Source organism: Argiope bruennichi, chromosome 2 (assembly GCF_947563725.1).
Source record: "Argiope bruennichi chromosome 2, qqArgBrue1.1, whole genome shotgun sequence".
NCBI lineage: Eukaryota > Metazoa > Arthropoda > Arachnida > Araneae > Araneidae > Argiope > Argiope bruennichi.
Genome location: NC_079152.1, coordinates 28,535,812 through 28,547,191, shown reverse-complemented (window position 1 = coordinate 28,547,191; position 11,380 = coordinate 28,535,812). Strand labels below are relative to the sequence as shown.

At 27.8% G+C, this 11,380-nt stretch overlaps 1 long non-coding RNA gene across 1 annotated transcript in view; it reads left to right on the top strand.

Annotated features, from left to right (window-relative positions):
* The first annotated feature begins 4,139 nt into the window (after positions 1 to 4,139).
* The window catches only part of LOC129989858 (uncharacterized), a 70,107-nt gene continuing 62,866 nt past the window's right edge, over positions 4,140 to 11,380 (top strand). Inside the window, exon 1 of the long non-coding RNA XR_008785824.1 lies at positions 4,140 to 4,270. This is a non-coding gene — a long non-coding RNA (uncharacterized LOC129989858). The remainder of the gene's footprint in view (positions 4,271 to 11,380) is intronic.

Genomic DNA, 11,380 nt, shown 5'->3' with positions numbered 1-11,380 from the left:
TATTGTTACGAATCTGTGATGCGGCTTCCCAACTTAGTTGGTTCCATAGGAGGTCCCAGAGCTTGACGACTTTGGCTCCAAAATAGATTATACCCAAAACATCGAGATTTTTCCCGATCCGTCCAGTAGTAACTGAATTACGCCTCGAACGTTCCTGATTGGATGAAAGGCTTCTAGCCCCCCCCCCCTGAGACCTATAAAAGGGGCAGCCGCAGCTGCCAGAGTGGTCGTAGTCGGAATCGACAGTGAAGAACTGGTCTTCCAGGGATTAGCAGAGCAGCGACGGAGTCAAGCTAGTACTGAACTAAGCTGTGCGCTACTGTCTGCAGTAGAGTTTTGTTGTTTGCTGCTGTTGTATGCTGCACGTCTCGGCTGAAGATAATCGTCTTCTATGCTGTATATAGTTGTCTTTGTGCTGCCCTGTGCGTCTTCGTGTAAATAAACATCGTTGATTCTTTTTCTACTGCCGCCTGCTGATTGAGCGTTCTCCACGCCATATAAACTCCCACTATCCAAACGAACCCCGGAAATTTCGTAACACTATATTTTTTTGGCGTTAAGTATTCGTTATACTTGTCTTTTTTCAATCCAAAAACAATATTTCCTGTATGTTTTTTTTTTTTTTTTTTTTTACATTTTATATAAATAATCGTAATTTGTAAAATCTGCCGAAATGAAATTGTACTCGGATAGCACGCCAACAATGAAAATTATCACATATAAAAAAATAGACTGTCAAAGATTCTAGATACATTTGAAAGCAATAAAAAAATGGTAAAATTAAAAAAATTAATATGCAAAAATTGTTGCATGCATAATTGTAAAATTGTTGTTGCATAAATGCATTAATTTACAATAAATTCAAAAGCAAGAAAAAAGTCTTTCAATATAGTTTTCTGTATTCTTAAAATTTTACTTTATTTATTTATTTATTATTACTTCTTTTATCACCATTTCAAAAATAATATTTTAATATTTCTTAGTATTCATTTTTAAGTCTTACTGCAAAGTTTTTTTTTTTTTTTTTTAGTCACCATTTAGTGCTGTAATTTCTTTTATTGCTTTTAACCTAGTATTATTCTATATCAAGAAATATTTGAAGAAGTTACATTTAGAATATCTATTTTACAGTTTGCTTCTCTTTAGTTATATGTGAAATTCTTTCTCTTTGTATTGTTTTATAATTCATATTGACTTTTATGAGAGCATGAATTTTCCAAGACACATTTTTGACGATGAAAGTAGATTTGTTACATGACAATGAGTTGCAATTGAAACAGTTTTTTATTAGGTAGATAATTGTAGAGACTCGTGAGAGATTTCAGTAGATATAGAATTATGTGGAAATATTCACCTAATGGCTTTGAATAGATTCAGACGTGATCTAGATCGATGTTCTGTGGACTGTGCATCTACCGAAATTTATGAACAGAACTTCAAACCCAAAAGAGTAGAGGCACTGAAAATAAATTAATTTATATAGGCCATTCGGATTATTAAAATGTATTGTGGAATCCAAGCTGGAAGATACTCTTTTGAATATTCTCGAATAATTATAATTTTGTCATTGAAATGATTTTGTATAGTATTAATTATTTTATAATAAAATAATAATGATTATTGATTTATATATCTCACTAGCTACTTACGATAGATAACACTACAGAATTCTTTAACCTCTAGTTACTTATCAATTTACTTAGAAAATTTTCAATTAGTTTTTATTTCGAAAACTTCGCTGACAAATTGTGACAGCCATAAAAATTTTCTTCTTAAAATTATAGTATTAAACAGCCTATAATTTTGAATGAACTGTAACAATTCAAGGGAGACTGCTTGCCCTGTTTCCATTCGATTTTCACAAGTAGTCACAAAGATAAAATTGTGAAGCTTTTCTCTCATGATATGAAATTATGTTTCATCAGTATCATTGTATTCATGTCATCGATATTCACATTTATAATTTAATAAACTGGATAGTTAAGTAATGAATATTTCACAACGAGTATATGTAATAGTTGGAATCTTAAATCGCTTTTTTTACTCTGAGTAATTTCATTTTATGTATTAAACTTTCTGAAAAGCGAGAATGTTGAGATCAGTAAACTGTCGTTAAGTCGTATAGGTTTCCAAAAAAAAAAAAAAAAAAAAAAAACTAAAAATGTGAGCATTTTTTTAAAATTCCTTTTCCACATCATGGGTGACCAGCACTCCCTAAGGTATGTACAAATTACTAATATCCCTAGGGTACAAATTACTATTCCTTCAAGTCAAATTCCTTCAAGAGCCCTCCCCTTGTGAGACAGCGAAGCCTTGCATTTAGAGTGCCGATTATTGTAATTGAGTGTTAGGCTCGATGGGAAAATCATGTAATTTTATATTTAATTTTGGCTGGCCCTTTTAATTTAATAATTATTTTGGAATTTCAAATTAAAAATGCGTTTAGAAAGCGAATAATAAATGATTTCGCTTGTAGCTAAGATTTACTATTAGAACAGATAATGGACGTTGAATTCTAATATAATTTTTAAATATATGATACATAAAAGGAATGATTTCGTAACTTTTTACCATTTTTCTGTTTATGAAAATTAAAATTTCGAAATTAAGGAATAAATAAATAAAGTTCTTTGTGAAATAAAGGCTACTCTCTACATTTCCCAGTAGTTTGCGAAAACATAAAAATTTTGGCATTTTCTATTTATAGGAAGAATTGGATGAAAGAAATTTTAATACGTAATAATTTTTTTTTGTTTCTTGTAATATGTTTATTTACTTTTCTCTCATTTTATAATATTAATTTATTGTACTTTAAATAATAAATAAATTACAAGGTATTTAAAAATGTATCATGCTGTTCTGATCACTGCAAGTAAAACACATAAAAATTAATAATACTAACACAAGAATAATATTAAATTTTTAAACTCATGATTTACAGTAGTATCATCACAATTTTGATAAATGTAGAACTTACAATATACTTTTTTCAATTTTGTTCAAAGTAGAATTTTCAATATTCATTTCACATTATTGTACTATACGATATTCCCTTTTTAATGAAGAATTATTCTAGTTAATACTTTGGAATGAAATCTCAGGTTAAATAAATTATTAAGCAGTAATTAATATTTTTATGCAAGAATTTTACTGTCTCATAGTTTTTAAAAATTTCATTGCTGTTGAAATAATGTTATATATTGAACAATATTGTTCATACGGTATTCAATATTACTCGGTATTCAGTACTGTTTAATATTTTTCAAATATTATACAATATTGTTGTGTTATTGATATCTGTAGTGTATACCTGTAGACTGAGAGCTACCAACGTTTATAGGAATATGCTTTGAATTGTTGGAATATATTCCTCGGAACGGTTTTCTGTTGAAATTATAATTTTAATTCATTAAAATAAGCGAAATTTGGACTTTCTTGAACCATCATGTCAGGAAATATTGTAACTAAAAATTGCTTTTTATACCATCTGAAAATAATTATATTGAAAAAGATTGTCAAGGACAATATTTCAGTTCTGAGATCTAATCCCCCCTCAAATTTTAATATTTTTAAAAATAAGGTTTGGGGGAGTGGGGTTGGAGTGTGCCAAACTTCGACCGAAGTTTATTTCAGACAACATTTATATTACTTCAAAACCGAACAGAAACATAACTAAGTTAAAAGCATTAAATTCCATAAGATGTTTTTCACGCAGTTCATGTGATGTTCTCCTAAAATTTTGTTGCAGTAATATACTCATGAAGGATTAGTCTGTAAATTTTGCTTGGAAATTCTGATGGAAGATTTTGCGGTAAAATATTTCCGAAATAGACAAAACTTATTTAAAGTAAGTACTTTGAATTAAAACTGATTTAACTATCGTTTCACATTTTCAAAGCATTCTCAAGCTATAATAATTTAAAAACAATTAACAAAAATGAAGTATGTTCAAGCAAAGTACTAAAATTTTACAGACTCTCTTTGAGAAGCATTAAACCGGAAGTAAAGCTTATACACGGAAGTGCTATATACGAAAATAAACAAACACATCCTCATCCATTGATAAAAGAATCGATAGTCGATTTGTTTGTATACAGCGGTCATAGTTTTGTTTTGTTAACACTTGCTTCCGCTGGCTCGTCGCTAGATGTGTCTTATATGCTTAGGCATCTGTCAAAATTCATTGTGCGTGTAGTTTTTAAATTTAAGGAACTTTTTTCGTGTGCGATATTTCACTAATACTTTATAAGTGTTCATATATTTTTTTTAGGTAAGTATTTAAATCTTTATTTGTTTTACTTTAAAGAAAAAATATTTTTCTTCATATGTCGTTAGAATTCAATGACTGGTATATTTGATAGAAGTTTATACTTCTTAATTTCAACAAATCAAATAAAATTTTTAGAAGAAAAATAAACTTTATTTATATAGTAAAGGAATTTTAGAAGTAAAGAAAAAAAAATTGACTAAAAAGCTATTAAAAGTATATGTTCATGAACTGTCAAGATTTTGTATGCTAGCGAATAATGCTAGCAAAAATTGAATGATTTATTTAAAGCTTGTTTTTAATATTATAATTTAAGTATGCTTCAAAATATATTATACATGGTTCAGAAATTTCTATGTAAATTATAAATTTTTATTATTAAATACCTTATTGTAACATTAATATTGCTGACTTTCACCATAGAGATTATCATACCTTGCTGGATATTTTAGAAACATTTCTAATTGAAATTTTTCTTTGTATGAAAAATTAAAGAAATTTTTCTGTTTTTCATTCTTGCACATGAAGATAAAATATATCAAATTTTTTTTTCATAAAATTTCAGCATTGTATACAAAATATTTTGTGTTAATTAATTTTGTATTAATAAAATCTATCTGAAATTATGAATTCTTGCTATAAAATCTGACTGAAAAAAGCTAAATTTCTTAATTTGTTTTAATTTATAATGTTATTCATTATTATCTTTAATATTCTTCAATCATGTGCATTTTTTATACATATCATTAATTGATCCTCAGTCGCGGCTTGATAAAATTTATAAAGTATACTCTTGAACACTTATTGCCATTAAGATTTATTTCCCACACAATTTTTTTGAAATCACTGTCATTAATGATTAAAAGTGATATTTCAGTTATTAATTGAATGATTAATTTAATAATTTTACTATATGCAAATAAAATTTTTTAGAATTCTTAATTACATTATATTTTATTTTGTTCTATTGATTTTGATATTTGAGACAGTTATTAACTTCTATTGAATTGTTTAACCATATGTATATATTCTGAGTAAGAATTTAAATTGTTTTGCAACATACATCAGCATTATATTAAAAATATATTATTTATATTAAATGTACTTCAAAATCTTAATGAATGCTTGGATTAAATCATTAAAGCAAATTATGTTATGATGAATTTCTAAGAAAACAAAATCAAATTATTAACATTAATATAAGTTCAATTATTGTATAACATACTATTTAAAAATCTTGTGGATCTATTAATTATTTATTACTATGGAGATAAACATTTTTCATATGTAAATTTTTTTAAACAATACATTCATATCATTTTTCGTGTTTTGTAATTGACTAGTTTGAAGTATTTTTTTTTTTCAGATTCTTAGGTGTAAAACATGCTTTTTCAATGTTTAATTTTTTTTTTTTTCAAATTGCATGTTTTTTTTTCATTGTTGACATTTTTATATTTTTTGATTTTAATTTAATACATTTACATATTCAATATCTCGTGCTGTGACATTTTTTGAAAGAAGTATTTTAATTATACGGACGACTTTAATAAGAGATTTTATTGTTTTTAATGATTACATGTACTTATTTTTGTTCATGTTGTTTAATTAGAATGATATAAAAAGCTTACAATTTTTTATAATTTTGCATTTTTTTGATGTCTAATGTATTTATAAAAATTTGAGATTCAAATCTATATTTGATGTTATTATTTTTTAGAGATAGTTGGAAATTAGTATGCTATCCTAAAAATTTCTCTAAAATAATCTTTATAAATCCAAGTTTCATGATACAGTTCATGGCATCTTTATAACTGTATCTGTATCTGTCACTGGTTTCACTGACTTTATGATCGTGTTTTGTGGTCACTTTTATTCAAAAACTATTTCTTCCATTTTTCATTGTTTTTGGTTATAATCTATTTATTATATCAAAAATTAAGTTATTTTCATGTGATAATATCAGGTTTGAGATTCATTGGATATACTGTAAAATAATATAGATACTTTATAGATTTTGGTTTTCTTCATGGATTATTTTCAAAAATGAAGAGATAAGTTGGATGTGGTTTTTTTTGAGAATTGTAGGTATACTGAGTTATGGAGACTTGTTCGTTGTCTCCTTGTCCTCTGTATTTACCTCGAAATAGAATTTTTCATGTGCTATTTTTTGCAAGATTTTATTTATCAAGCTTTATACCTGAAGCAAGGAATCACTATTGCTATTTATTCCATTACTTCGCCAATATTTACTAAGACATGTTATGAAATTGCCTAGTTGTCAAATAAATAAATCTATAAGGAACAAAAAGTTTTTGAATGATAATATATAAGGTTCAGAGAGTGTATCTACATTTCATTATTAAAATTGTTAAATAAAGTATTAGAGAATGCTTTTTGAAATATTAGTTATTCTTTAACTGATTGTGTTATATTCTATTTGATTAGTTTTGTAAAATAATAATTTTTTAATGTTAAATTGTTTGTAATTTATTATTTTTTTAAGAATGTTTCGTAATAATTAAAGATTTATATTTGTAAGTAAATTAAATACTGTTAGATAATAATTATAATTTTCTAGAATTTTATTTTTTAGTATATTTTTTATGAACTAAAATAAAAATAATCTACTAAAATAAATCACTAATATGTTGTTAAGTTGAAAAGACATAAACTAAAGACGTATATATATGTTGAAAAGGCATAGAAAAAGAAGTTTTTGACAAACACAAATTGAAAAGACATTAACTAAATTAACCAATTTTTAAAAGAGGGTTCATATAATGTTCATTTCTGAGAATAACAGGATGTCTAAATATGCCATTAGGTGTAATTGAGTATGGTTTGCATAGGAACTATTTAATTTAGAGCTAATTCTTAAATCATATAGCATATGTTATAAGAGTTTCTATGTGCCTATTTAATTTTAACTCCTAGGCTCGTGACTTCATAAGAGTGTAAGTTTCTAGCATTTTGCCTGTCCTACCAGCCCAGTTGTTATGCTATATGGAATATAAATTTGTACAGGCATTTTATTACTATCCTGCTACATTTTTTTACATAATTTTGTAATATGTATTCTGTAGTACCTAGAAAGCCTACATATTTGTAGAATACTCTGCATGCATTTTTTAGATCAAAAGAATTATTAGCTAACTAGAAAATATGCTCGTCTGTTATCCTTTTAACCGCTTAACTGTTTAGCTCGTATGCCATACGTGCATCGATTTATCGAATTTTGATAGTTGTAAGCAAAAAAATAAACAATTCATAACGATTGTAATTAAATATTAAAATTACTTTGAACACATAGATGTCAAGTATTCAATGGATTTCCGTTTGAATCAAAATAAGAAAATATTCCCAAAATAGAAGGTGTCATCTTATTAGATAGTAAAGAAAATAAAACAGTTAAAGGGTTAACAATATCTCGGATACGATTATATCCGAGATATTGATTAATATTATAAATTAACGATACGATTATGTATTACGATACGATTATATATTACAAATTAACCAACGAAAGTCATAATAGAAAATCTCTTACAAATTGTTAGTGTTAAAAGAGACTGAACTGATAAAACCAGGAACGAAACATTGTCTTACTTTCTTGCGGTACTTTCACTTCTTGAAAGTGGCAACATGTAAAAATCAGAGTCAAAATAAATGTATAGAACGAAGTTGCTCTCAATTTAGATGTCTGATTATTTTTACTTTTAAAAGCTTTATTAGGAGAAAGGGAAACAGTTTGTTTCTGCAAATCTCAACAGTTAGAGCGCTTAAGGCATAAAAATAAATCTGTAATCTGTCTGTCTAAATAATCTGTCTAAAGCACTACAAGAATTTAGATCTAAATATGTAGTAATATTGAAAGTTTTGTCTCCTCACAGGAGGGGGGGGGGGAGGTGTTATCCATAATGCTCACGTATGCACAAATAAAAAAATTGCTAACATCGGTTTGAAAAAAAATGTGATCTACTAATAGAAAGAAATCTGATTTGGAACGAAAAAAGCTGAACGTCTTTTGTGTATTGAATTTTTTCAAACATAAACTTCGATAGGTAAAATATAGTTAGATGAACAATAAAATGAATAAATTTGAACAAATAATGATAAAATCGATCCTGGAAATGCTGAGGACCATGCTTCCGCGGAAATGTAGTGCCAAATAAAAAAAATAAAAGTAATGCCGTAAGAAAATATTAGCAGATTTTAATTATTATTATTTTTTATTACATACAGCCTAAAAAGATGCAAATTAAACGTAAAATTCACGATTCTGTAACTTCGATTATAATGTTTATTGCAGTTAGATTCTTAAATGTCCCATAATTCAACAGAGGCACAATTATTTATGTCGACGTACAAAAATATTATTCTTTCTTGTATTTAAAGACATTTACGAAATGTTGAATTCTCTTTAAATGAATTCATTACTTAAAAGATAGTTAGACAGACATTGTGCAATGAATTGAAATATTTTATTAAAAATATAAAAAGGTACATAAATTAAATTTATGTAATTATGAAGTTAATTTTTTAAGTTTCAAGATAATGTAAAAGCCATTGTCATCAATTACTATAGGTAAGACGTAGCGATTATATATTTGGTTAAACTTCTTTTCACGGCAGATTAAACTTTTCGTTTCATGCCTGTTTCTTGATTTCTTTTACATCTTTGTTCCTCTGATTGAATGAAGTTTTTGGTGATATGGTGAATTCTCTCCAGAACATTTCTAATAATATTTTGCAACTCCATTAATTAGCCATGCGTTGAATAATTAAAACTATATATATATATATATATATATATATATATAATAATATTTTAGACTCTAATTTCAGTTTAATTAATTTCCAAGGTTTTATCTTAATTTAGCCCATAGTAACTTCATTCTAAAATATTCTCTTATTTCCTGATCCTATTCCACTGTCTCTACTTAATTAATTCAAGAGAAGCTTTGTAAAATTGCTAACTCGGTTAAAAGCCTAAATTTTCCACACTCCGAGTGAAGGGACAAAATACCGCTGACGAGACAAATTCTTTTTTTAAAGATCGGCGCGTGTAGTGAAAATCCCTATTGAAATCTCATTGTATATAAGCACTATGGAGAAATATTTTCCCTATCAATATATCTCCGGTTATATAAGACCAGGGATAAAATGTTCAAGAGCTTTTCCCACATATCTTTCTGTGTCATTCTGTGTTGTGTGTGTGCTCGTCGCTTGTAGATAATGCCTGCTTCTCCAAAATGAAATAAAATGACGTCACGAAATCGAAAGTCTCTTCACTGTCTTCAAACTGCATTCTGCTTCACATAAAATAATATATATATATATATATATAATGATCATTAATTTTAATATTTATTTCAAAAATATCTGTATTTTATGTGATAAAAACCGAGGAGATCGACATTAATTGTTTATTTCAGTTTTTTTAGAAACTTTCTGAAAATTCTACTTTTTAAAGTGATTTTTTTTCATAAAAATTCTATAATATTTGTTACAAGAATGTCATTTACTCTTCCCCTTGCTTGTGATGCGTGTCATCGTTTCACTTAATAATTAACATTTGATTTCATGACAGATATGAATGATCTCTTTTCCAGCCCCTTGCATGAGTTAACGGAGTTAAGTGCTTTAACTTCGTACCATTTCTCGACATTTGCAGCAGAGACATATTAATCACATGAAAGTTCCGCTTTAGAAATCGGTATGCTCAGCTGCTCTGTATTCAATATACTTACTTGATTGCAATGAAAAATAAGGTACAACAGCAAAGTTTGTGAATTAACTTACTGTATTAACAGGGTTTAGTATTAAAATTATTAAGAGTACGAATTTCAAGACGATAATAGACAGTAATTCAAAAAAACAACAACATTGAAATGATATAAATGTATAATTATTAATTAAAGGCTCCTTTCTAATTGACAAAGGTAGAAACAGTGTTAACATTTTGTTTCTATTTTTTTTTGTTTTTCTGCTTAAGAATTTAGATATTATGCTAATTTATTGTAATAATTCGCTGCAAAAGGAACTTGAAGGTTAATTGTATAAAGAGACAGTGGATTGGTCGATTTGGTACTTTTAATTTCTCATATACGAAATATAGAGAAATAATTGTAACTGTAACTAAAAAAAAAAAAAAAAAAAAAAAAAAAAAAAATCGAAATGGAGATTTTGACCAATCTCCACGTTTCAGTTCTTCCTGCGTCCGAAAAACACCATTTTGACTTTATATCTGTCTATTACTCCATCCATCGGCGCGTAACAAAGATAACTCAAAAACACTTTGAGCTAGATAGATGAAATTTGTCATGCGGGCTTTGCATTAAATTTGTAGGTTTCAATCACATTTTGAGAAGAATCCATTTAAAGAAAGTCTGTCTGTCTGTCCGGCTGTTAAAATATAACACAACACGATAACTACAAAGCGAAGAGAGGTAGTTATATAAAATTCGGTGCACAGATTTCTTATCTAGAGTGTAGATACTTACCAAATTCTGAGCCAAATCCTACAAGTGGTGTACCGTCTGTCATACTTTCTATACTTTCAGAAGCATAAATATGATAACAAAAATGCAATGGACTTGCATATACCAAATCTGGTATGGGAGTTTAGGATTAAAAATTTTTGTGTTATTTTTTTTCTCACTCGGTTGGGAAAAACGCAAATTCGGCTTTAGGATACTGTTAACCGCATGCTAAGGATTAATCTCCAACAGACCCTCCAAGCATCACTCGATAGATTTGTGGCGGATTGATATGAGGGAGGATAGAACCTGGGACCTTGTGGTTCGCAAGACAGTAACATGACCACAATACAAAAGCAATTGCTCGGGTAGCGTAGCTGTTAACTGGCTTATAAGCTTTCACCACAGATTCAGTAAAAAATGCTAAATTTACGCCAGAGGTTAATATTTCATAACTATGGTGCGTTAATGTTTCACAAGACATTCTTTGGGATAGCTCCTTTATTAGAGAGTATGTGAGAAAGTTTTGGACAGACCACCCCCGCTGGTTTAAATCACTCCTGAAGTTTCTTGACCTTTTCCTTTGGTCCATCAAATATTAAAGCATTTATTATTTGTCATCGCCGCTATAGTA